The 11,437-nt window shown below is 38.8% G+C and overlaps 1 long non-coding RNA gene across 1 annotated transcript in view; it reads right to left on the minus strand.

Annotated features, from left to right (window-relative positions):
- LOC116183878 (uncharacterized) overlaps window positions 1–5,683 on the minus strand; it is a 53,766-nt gene extending 48,083 nt beyond the window's left edge. Inside the window, exon 1 of the long non-coding RNA XR_013340412.1 lies at window positions 5,667–5,683. This is a non-coding gene — a long non-coding RNA (uncharacterized LOC116183878). The remainder of the gene's footprint in view (window positions 1–5,666) is intronic.
- Between the last annotated feature and the right edge of the window lie 5,754 nt (window positions 5,684–11,437).

The following is an 11,437-nucleotide window of genomic DNA, read 5'->3' on the forward strand; positions in this document are numbered from 1 at the left end:
GTTTCTTTAAACAATCATTCTGCCCATGAGTGTCTAAAATGATCCAGAAGAGCAAATTGAGAAATTTCCATGTTTGTGTGTCTGCAGCAAAGGAAAAGAGAGTAAAACCTTCTCATTGAGGTGATACTAAAAGCTTTCAGTGTCCTCCAAAATACCTTGCCAGTTCTTTTAATATCGTTGCTTGCCAGGAAACACAATATGGCTCTGAACAAGGGCTATGAAAGGTTGGCATATTAAAAAACATTTAGCTATTGACAACATGTTTCCTAAGGAACAATGGCTGAAAATGTACTTTGATTAATTCTTCTCTTTATGTAAGGCTAGAGCATACTAAGTAAATATCTATTTGAGATGACACCATTTGATATAATAATGAATTACAGGGGGAAAAAAAGTATTTCTAGAACTTTAATTTTTCTTAAAATAAGAAAAAACCCAAAGTAAAATAAACCAAAAATACCCACCTTTTTCCCCTCTTCATTTTACAAATAGATGTCAAATGCTGTTAACCTTCACAGAACTAATCTAAAAATTATTAAGTGTCAATAAAGGTTAACAAAAATAATCCACAAAAGGGAACACAAGCATTAGCACACTAGAACTAGCAAAGAGAAGCAGGGACTGAATAAACTGAAAAATTAGTACCTCATTAGACTTTTTTAAAAATTTCTATTCTATTTCTATTGTACTTAAAAACAACATAAAGAAATTTTAATATAAAACTTATATTATGAGCAAAATTACATAATTTAGGTTTCTGGGATATGACTAGAATGATTTTTCAAAATCCATCAATCTGCCAAAAGTGAAAAAGAAACTTAATTAGCACTTTAAAATCCTCTGTATCTGCAGATCCTTATTGTCCTTCATGATGCAAAAATGTTATTTTTATGTAATGGTAAGAGACCACAATCTTGGAAGGTAATTTTCAGAAGTTACAATATGATTGTACCAGAAGAGTAAATTTACTGTGCTGAATGCTTGGAGAGAAAAACAATACCTTGGTTTGAGAATTAGTGAGCCTCTTGCTCCAGTAGTTCTTATTTGCAATTCCCACATGAATCAAAACAATCATATTTCCAAAAGTCTAATTGGAACACAAATCCTGAAACTTGACTTATTGTCCTATGCATCTTCTACTCCTTTGATAAAACTCTGAAAAACACTTTTACAAATCGCTAATTTCTATTTAAAGCCACCTTAAGGACTGTCACACTGAATTTAAATTTTCTGGGCGTGCTGCTGCAGCTGTGGCATACCAAATGCCACTGCTACCAGCGCTGCAAGATTAAGCTCCTTCAGGATTATCTCAGCCAGAAAACACCATGCCTTTCTGTACCAATCACATTTGCCAGAACAATTTTCAGTCCAAACTGGACTTCTGAACACCAACACACCTTTTCAAAACCAATATTTTTAGGTCTAACTGTTGCACAAGATCAGGCTCAGATTAATATTTCTAGGAAGCATTCGTCTTCCTCCACAACTATATTTGTATCAAACTATCTGAATGCTTCACATTAGATGCATATATCCTCTATAGTATAAATGCACTGTCTTTTGTCCCCTGATTTCAGGAAGGGACAGAGAAATTAAGCATTAAGTGTAATAAAAGTGCCTATAAAACAAAGAATTAAATAAAGATATGTAAACATAATCTGGAGCCTTGAATATGGTGCTGAGGCTCTCAGCAGAGAGCAATGTGAGAATCTGGCAAACTTCACTTTGGATTGTCCTGCAGATACTGAGGTGCCTAAACACTGTATTTTCCTCAACAAGCAGCAAATAAAGACAGAGTGATGCCAAGTGTCCTGCCCCTGAAGAGGAACATCTCTTACTTCTTCATGTCCACATTTCCTCTAACACGAGGTGCCCACTTGCTTCCCATCTTTTAAAAAACCAAAGGAATTTCAGTCTGCCTTTTGTTTGTCTCTTTCCAGGTGACAGTATCAAATCTAATAGTTAGAACACCCATGCAGGAAACAGGAGCATGAGGACTCATTTCCTCTGTTTTTCTAAGAAAATACAGTAGTAAATATCTTCCTGTTATGTAGCATAGCTTGGGTGAGGGAGATTCAGATTTTTTCTGCTGAACTGAAAAAGCAGTTGACAAGTAAATGTAAAATTGTTTTCATATCGTGAAATGCATTCATTCTCATGTGCAGGGTTGGTTTGTTCTTGTAGTATTGCCTGGATGATTATAGAAAAGTAGGAGAAGGACAAAATACATTAATGCCTTTTTCCACAGAGCCTCTACAGCATGCATGAAAAAATACCTACTGAGAGTCTCCTGCTTTAGCCAAAAAACATATTGAGTCTTCTCTGAAGCTGAGTGACCCAAAAGGAACACATTCAAACAAAGTACATTATATTTAGTTCCTTAATACTGGATCTGAGGTAAGAGTGGATGAAGGATGCACCCAGGTTCTCACACTTAGGCTGCCAGACAGGAGAGTTTCTGTTTAATTTTCAGTGCATCCTTGCTGATGCCAATAGTTTTCTCATAGCCAGCATAAACATGATTGGAGGGGTCCTGTTCATATGACCTCTGCCCTTGCCAGTAGGAGGTTTGCACTGTCCTGGAGAGCAGAGCCCCAGGAGCTTGGGACTGGAACTTGTCCCATCTCTGGTGGCCCTGTGCCCACGGCCTCCCTGGCTGTAGCTTTGGCTCTGTGAGTGCCTGGGCTGGGAGGCAGCTGTGGGTGCTGAGTGACAACCCACAGCACACTGTCAGCTCAGCCTGGGATCTGTTGGGAAGGCAGATAGTGATAAAAATATGGAAAAACACATAGCCATGACTGAAAGACATCTTCACCCTTCCCAAGGTACATGATGCATTTTTAACAGAATAATGCTTTTGAAAATGTACATTTTTTAATAGGGAAACCAGTCAAAGTGACTTAAGAAATTTTTGTTTTGATTTTCCCATGTCTCCTGGGAAAAAGGAGGAAAAGAGGTGAGTTTCAGTTTAAATGTCAGATCTGTGTTCAGATTCTATTTTCTGTTCAAGAGCACAAACTACAAGAAGCGAGGGGAAGATCTACAAAATGCCTTTGCATCAACTTGGTTTCCATTGAAAAGTTACTGGAGGGGAAAACTTACATTCCCCTATTGCCCACAACATTGTTGTTGAAATGGGCAGTCCCCCAATCCCCCTTCCTAACATACTTCAAACTTCTAAGCAGGTATTTTAAAAGTTTCTATAGTAAAATTCTATAGTGGCTTGAGAGAGATGCTGTTCAAATTGACAAAAGACTGGTCAGAGCTGGTGTTGCCTGGGCTTTGGGGCAGGAGTTCACCTTTCAGTGCAAGGAGTGCCACCAGAGCTGCTGGCTTCTCATCACTGCATCAGGTGCTAAGGTATACCTGACACAGCAATTTCTTGTATCCTAATAGTAGGTTAAAATGATACAAAAGTCTTCTATTTCATAAGATGTGACAATCATATTTATCACATACTCTGAACAAAATGGCATTTCTGTCATTTTGATAACGAGGTGCCTTATTACCACTGAGTGTTGAAAAACTGTGGTAACGCTGTAGGAAAGCTTTAAACAAGGAATTTTCATCCAAATTAAACTGTCTTACTATGCTTTTGAAAGGTGCACTGCTATAACTCTGCAAAGACAGTTAATTGTGAGATGGTCTTATCCATAAAATATGCCAACTGAATTTTACAAATGTGACATAATTATTCTACATTCCTTCATTTTCTTCTGACACATTAATGATTTGTCAGATTTTAATCTGAGAGCACAAGCTACCTTTGGAGAGGTAGGACAGAGGAGATAAATTTCTATATTTTAATGCAGGGTGGCTTGGCTGGCAATGGCCCAGGCAGCTTCCAGGCCCTTCCTGAAAGAGCTGCCCTTGCAGCCAGGGGGAAGAAGTGTTGTAGCTGTCTCTTCATGTGTGAGAGTTGCTTATGTAGTTGGCAACAATGAACTCTATTGCAAAATCAAGTATTTAGGATATGGAATTGTCGCTCTAATGACTTATGTGCGATGTCATCTTTAATTTAATACATCTTAAATTCCTTGTGAACTTAAAATACAGTGTACTTCCAAATTACTCAAAAGCCTTGTCTGTTAATTAAGAGCTACAGACCAATATAATGTGCTAACTTAGGGCTGGACAATTAGCTTTACATTGTTATACAAATGGAGTGGTGTTCAATGAGCGAGAAGGGCTCAGTATTTTGTGGTACATTGACACCTCAATATATTTTCAGTGATTGTGCTGTAATATTGTGTTCAGTGAATTTACTGTAGATTTACACTGGCATTAATTAAGATCAGAATTTGGACTTTGAGTTTTAATCTACCTTGGTTTGTATGCATATCTCATTATAAGTGAGAACAAACTGTTACTAAATTATTTCTATTATACAGCACTGGTTAAAATGCTTGCATTTTAGGTACAGATTTTTACTGTGCTGAATTCCTCTGAAAATATTAAACAATGATTGAATATTTTATTCTTACTCACACTTGGAAATAACTGTCCAAAACAAAGAGAAGGAACATTTAGAGAAGAGTAATTTCTCACTGTAAGGCACTTGGTTTCATTTCCTTGAGCTGAATCCTATCCCTATTAACACAAAGCACCCTTGAAAGTAGAACTAATGGCATCTTTTCAATGTTTAAAAATGTTACACAAATATTTCACTCTTTTTTCCCATTGAAAATAAAAATAATGAATTTTAAGTGAATTGAACTTAGAAAACAAAACAAGATTTAGTGTTATACACTAATTTGGCATGCTAGTTTGAACTTGCAAATGCAAGATATCAAGCTTTTAAAATCACATCAGTGTAATTTTATAAGCTTTCAGCTATCACTAAGAAAATAATCTTTCTGCTATACGATAAGTTTAAACAGTTTCCAACCATGAGCTGGGATTTTTATGGAAGCAAAATGCTCATCTTCTGAGGAAGCAGAGGCAAGGCATATTTCATTTCACAAGGTTGCAAGTCTCTGGCAAGTACTTCTGACCTAAAAGATGGTGGCTTAGATAAAAATAAAGACAGTAAGCAACACTTCTATCCACTTGCAACCTTTAAGAAAATAGTTGTTATGACTTCTCCGGCAGGTTCTTTGTTGGTTTCATGTCTCAGAAATCAGGATGCAGCCCAAGGCTGGAAAGTGATGGTCTGGGAGGCTGCTCACAGACACCAGGAGCAGCACTGCAGCTTGGTTTCCTGAGCAAGAAACCAGGTCCCACATTGTCACTCAGCCTCAAACTGTGCACAGCATAGACTGAATTTCCTTACAAAAGAGTAAAAAGAAAGGAAGAACTAACACCTAAGGTTTAGCTCCTCTGTCAGTAGTGGCCACATATGCAAACCAGCAGGTGCTGCAACACTGTGAGCTCCAGCATGTTCAGGGTCTCCCTTACCTTTCCGCGGTTCCAATGGCCACACTGTCCTGCCCCAGGCCGGGCCCTTCACCTCGCTGCCAGCGCCCTGCGCACAGAGCCACCCGGGACTGACACTGCTGGGATTGCTCCTGCAGGGCAGCTGGGCACACAGCTTAGTGCTCAGGAAGGGCTAAGCCTGCAATCCCTGGCATATTTCTCGTCCCTACTCTTGGTTCTCTTTAACACTTTATCAAACTATTCAGTATATCAGGAAACACTGAGCTACTTACAAAGCATTCAAACAGTACCTGAGGTCATGGCTTGCAGCGCTGTACTGCTGAAGGGAGCAGAGTCCAATCTCTACCCAGCACATTATTCAAGCAATATTTCTGAAATTGGAAGAAGAGGATTTAATTTCTTTCCTTAGATAAAGGAAAACACACAGTCAGAAATATCAACAAGAATATGTACTCCCTTTTCCCTTTAAGCTGAGTTGAGAAAAAAGGCTGAAACAAAACTTGCTCAGTTAAAAACCTAGAAATTCTCTTTGCTGTCAGGATATCAATAGAGATAAATATATATTTCTTCTAAAAGCCTGAAGCACACAGAAGTGCCTTGATTACAATGATGACTTTCCCTGTGATGTGGAAGACAAGGATCAGGCAAAGGTCACACCTGCACAGGTACCGCTGTGAGCACACATGGCCCTGGCCACTGCACAGCACACTGCACTGAGGCTGATCCACAAAGAGCAGTTTCTAGCAGGGCCTCTTCCTTTCACACAGTGCAAAGCAGAATTTAGTCTTGGCTTAGAAGCTCTATCAGAAGTTTGTAGCATTGTGAGCTGCCATGGCGCCTCTAAATGACCTTACCATCCAAGGATTTAGACATCCTCGGAGCACATGGATGCACATGCATCAAATGTTTGCTCAGGAGGTATTATTAAAGATATCATATTAAGATGTTAATTATATATCATTAGATGATCTTAAGATAGTATTACACTTATTAATCATTCCCTTGAAATCTATGGAGATATAAATGTGAAATAACATAGCAAACTTTATTCCATATATTATGCTTTAGGATGCAGTTTCAAAGCCACAGACCAGCGATTTGAAAACCAAATCACTGTCCAATCAACCAACTAAAAAAAAATTTATGGGAAAAATATGACTTCTAGAAACCAGGGCTCAGTTGCCATAGGAAATCAGGTCTATCCTAAATTAGAAATATTAAGTGCTGAATCAAGTTTACCCTGAAAAGGTAAATTTTTGAAACACTGCTTCTGAAAAAATAACATCCAACTTTCAAAAAAGATGAAGAAACCAAAATCAAAATCCAAACACAACTATTTTTTCACTTGACCAGTCTGAAAGACCAATCTCACATAAATCTGATGTAGTTGTCTTTAATAATAAAGAATATATGAGGCGATTTTCCTGAAACAAAGAAAAACTCAAACCAGCAAGATTTTTCCTAATACTGTGTCTCTGAGAGTCAGCAATAAGCCTCAAAACAGCCACCTTCTTTTCCATCTTGCTTTGAAACATGGCACTTATACTGTTAATTCCCCATTACTCTGCCTCTCAGAACTCCCTGCTGTTTTCCATCCCAAACACATACATCTTTAATCAGCACCTAAATCACATGTTTATTTTATCAGTCTCCAAACCCAGCCTCAGTTCAACCCTCACACTTTGTGTTCTGGACAAGATTCATGAGAGTTGTCAGCTATGAGCAATCCACACACCTGTGCCCCTTCTCTGCTGCTGGTACTCTGGTCATTGCATTCACATCTTCCCAGCCAGGGCTGCTGAGGCCTCAGAAGCATGAAGTGGTACAGGCAGGTCAAGGAGTCCCATTTCCATCTGCCATCCCTACCAGGGGATGCTGTTTTTTTCATTCCACAACTGAAAGGATACCACAAAGACACGAGCCAGCAGTCAGAGATCAGGGAGGGGACGGAGAGGAGAACCAGCAGTGGGAGATCCCCAGTTTGACACTGCTGCCAAAGGTTCCCAGCTACAGCCTGCAGCATGAGTAGCATAAGCAGCATGCTGTGTACCCTGACTAAAGGAAAAAGACATTGCACTTCCCATCACAGAGATACAAAAACTTCATAGCAACTCATTCCGTTTTAGGTAATTTTGATGTTTTAAACTATACCAGGTAGCAAAAGGCATGCTAAGGTCAAGCCCACATAACATCAGTTTCCTGCCTCACATCCCTGATTCTCCCTCCTCACCAGCTGAGGACTCCCCACACTAGGAAACTCTTAAAGCAATGAACCAGTTTCTTGATGATCCTCATGAATCAATAGAAGAGGCTGCATAGCAGAATATGCAACTTTAAGTCCATATGCACACCTAGATCAAAGCCAAGAGGACACTTACAAGTTTTAATTTAATGTCTTAACTCTTAGGGGTAAAGCACTATCAAGATGATTTCAGCTAGACTACACAATATATCTTCTTTTAAATCAAGGTTGTTTTCATATTAACTGAAGTGATTAAATCATAAAGAAAACCAAACTCTAACACATTAGTAATGGACTTCAAGCTTACAAAGACCTTAAAATAACTAGAGGTTATCCTTCCTTCCTGCCCAATAGACTTCACTAGCAGGTGAAAAGGAAAATTATATCTATGCAAATGTGCACAGCTTTCAAAACAACAGCAAAAATATATTGTTCCCTCTTCTGTTTGTGTGTATGAGGGATATGTACTGACTTCATGGAGTTACTCCAGCAAGCTGTGAATGATGATGCATGAAATGAAAAAATCTCAGTCCAGTGCACAGGAAGAATACAGAGAACAGCAGGCTGTCAACAATATACTTTTTGGAGGAGAATGGATATATACCACATCCAGCTTGGACTCAACTGCTGAATTCATTCAACTCATGGTATCATATGATGAGGGGAGCACTTCCAGGTTCCATTGAACACATTCCAGCTCTGCAAGATAGCACTGAATAATTAATTAAAAATTCATTTTTTATCTAATTGAGCATTATTTTCTGTCTCAATTGCAGACAGTTGTAAATAGAGTCAGAGGAGACAAGTGACAGTCTGCCATTAGATCACTGGTCAGAACAAAATATCCATTAATAATCTATATTCTCCAAATCTTTATTTTACTTATCTGTTTGATTGCACGAACAGGCAAATTCTAGATAACAGAGAAATTAATAAACACTTTTTGCAAACCTCCAGACACTGAATACAGTCTCAGCCAGGATACAAAGCCCCACTTCCTCTAAAAAAAATTAACTCATAGAGAAGATTAAACTTTGCAGCAGCCAGACATCACACAGAAATTTCAAATTCCAAGATACAGTATATTCGCTCCTGCAAGTGCACTCTTCAAGAAGGAAGATTACTTATAAGTAAAGTCCTGCAAAAACCAAGGTAGGCTACTTTAAATGCATTGAATTAAAAAAAAAAAGCAAAAACCCAGCCATGCCTATGTAAGATGACAGATTCCAAAGCAATGACACTGAAAGAGGCACACCAGTGTTTTCATTCACAAAGAGAAGAGTGGTCTGCCTTTGCCTCTTTTGGAGTGTAACTTTTTCTGGAGATAGTGCTGATGCTGATAGCACAGGGCTTCAGCACAGCTGATCTTTGTGCAGCCTAAGGGGACAATAAAAGGTTCCCTCTATGTCCATGTTACTGGTACACAGGGAGTGCTGGATCTGGAAATTTAGATTAGATGCAGGTTTAGAGCAGCTGACAGCTTTTCCCCTTTGGTTTGGAAGGCAATACACAGGAATGTTCACTGACTAAACATAAACATTTATTTTAGGAGAAAAATTGTCTTCTCTTACTACTTGAGCTTTCAGAAATTGCACAACCTTCCAGAAAAGAGTCAACAATATTCCAGGTACAGCCAGGGGCACCATGAGGGCACAGTGGACACACATGTAACTGCAGGTCCAGCTGCCCTGTGTAAGGGGGACAGAGCTAAATCAGCATTTCAGTGTCCAACCCTGTGCTGGGGATGTGCATCGAGACACAGACAAATAGCACTGCTTGAAAAGCCAAGCAGATGATTTCCACAACAAAAAATGTTTCCTATTATTTCCATGCAGTACATAAAGAACTAGCTCAAGCAATTTGAAAAGAAAAAGCAAAATATTTTTAACTTACGTAAAAGCAACACAGACAATAGCAACGGAAAAGGGCTCTGACTTCTAAAATTGTTTCTTTATCCTATATAATGATCACTGTCTGAAATTTCCACACCCTTGTTGCCATGCTTGCAAATCAGATAATGTATTACCTCTCAGAAAGTTTGCTAACAAATTTCAAAGGCACAAAACTGTTTATTTAGAACTAGCTCAGTGTAAACTTTGTGCAAGAAGAAAATTAGCTATTGGTTTCAGGACCTGTTTAAGACAAAAAAGATATAAAAGCTCAAAATAATTGAAAAAATGCATATCTAAACAAACAAGCTCTAGACTGGAACCTTTAAAAATATTATTAAGGAAAATTATTCCCTTATGTTTCAGTATATTACCAGTATATAAGATATGTGTAGAACCCCATTAAACACCCCATTAAAAATGTTTCTACTGCATTAAAATAACAGTCCTTTCTCTCCTGGTCGAGATTGATGAGAAAGTATTCTGCCTGATGATCGTGGTCATTACTGTGCAACTCCTTCAGGGCTCCTGTGACATCATCCATCAGTTTGTTTTTACAGACCTGTCGAAGATGCTAGAGGAGGCCCTGAAGTTGAAATTTATCTGCTGCATTTTTTTTCCCCTTAAAACACTGTGACAGAGCATCTATCAGAAGGCAGAATTTGCCAAAAATTGTATCAAATGAGATAAGCAAATACCACCCATGAGCTTCACATATCAAGTGAGCATGAGATTGATTACTAAGCATGTACAAGATGAGCAGTGGAGAGTCAACATCCACCTTAGTCAGATTAAAGAAACATACTTAGGGCCAAAGGAACAAGTCCTGAAATATGTTTTGTTTTTTTTTTTTTGTACACTTGATAGAACAATTTGTATAAAAATATAGAAACACAGATGGGGAGGTGTCATTCTAATGCCAGCTTTTTCATCAGTCCCTGACATGTCTTGAGAGAGGAACACAGTTGATTTCTACTTACCACTGAGAGAGTGAGAGGACAAATCCTGGATCTCTGCTTAGTACATAATCTGCTGCAGAAAAGAAAAATTAATTTAAGAGGGTTAACTAAGGATAACACTGTTAGCAAAGAGTCATTATCACTTCACCAAGAGTAACTGTAATGCTCAGCTTAGGCCTTAGCTGATACCTGTTTCTGCATAAGGATGCAGATGTGTTCTCTGGAAACACACTCTTCCTGAAGAAATTCTCCTTGTTTGATGATCAGGAGCTAGAAGCTCTTCCTAAACTCAGTAACTCTTCAGTAATGGGATTGGGACACCCTTTAGACACATCTCAATGCTTATTTGATATTACATAAGCATGAGAAATATAACAGTTTATATAAAATTAACAAATTTAACAAATTTGAATATTCTACTCTGCTTTCCTATTTGGGGCTACTCTGTTTTTTTATTTTTTCTTTGGTTGGCACTAGTTAGGGCACAACTTTGTGAAGTCCTGGGAACCTGCCACTGATTTCCAGTAGGGACATGATCTCCAAACATCTTTTGAAGCCAAAGCAGATGCAGTGCTCTAACGATGTGGCCAAGGGCCCTGCTCTCCCCCCTTGGCCAGGCTGTCCTGGTGTCACTCTGGCAGCCTGACAGAGGCAGGCAGCTTCCCTGGCTGTGCCCAGAGCCTCAAGGGAAGCCTTCAGCCTTCTCTTCACTACCAGTGACTCTGGACAGGGTCCCAGGGCACTTCAGAAGCCTGACTGCTCAGCCTGCCAAGGAGGACTGGGGTCATGGTCAAAGGCAAAAATCTAGGTTTCCAGAACTTTCCTGGCACAAATATGGCAACCTTCAAAGTCTGGCACATGCTTGTTTTTTTTTGTTTTTTTTTTGGTTTTTTTTTTTTTTTTTTTTTTTGTGGTTTTTTTTTGGTTTTTTTTGTTTTGGTTTTTTGTTTGTTTGGGGGTTTTTTGGGGTT

The sequence above is a fragment of the Lonchura striata genome, chromosome 9 (assembly GCF_046129695.1).
Source record: "Lonchura striata isolate bLonStr1 chromosome 9, bLonStr1.mat, whole genome shotgun sequence".
In the NCBI taxonomy this organism is placed as follows: Eukaryota; Metazoa; Chordata; class Aves; order Passeriformes; family Estrildidae; genus Lonchura; species Lonchura striata.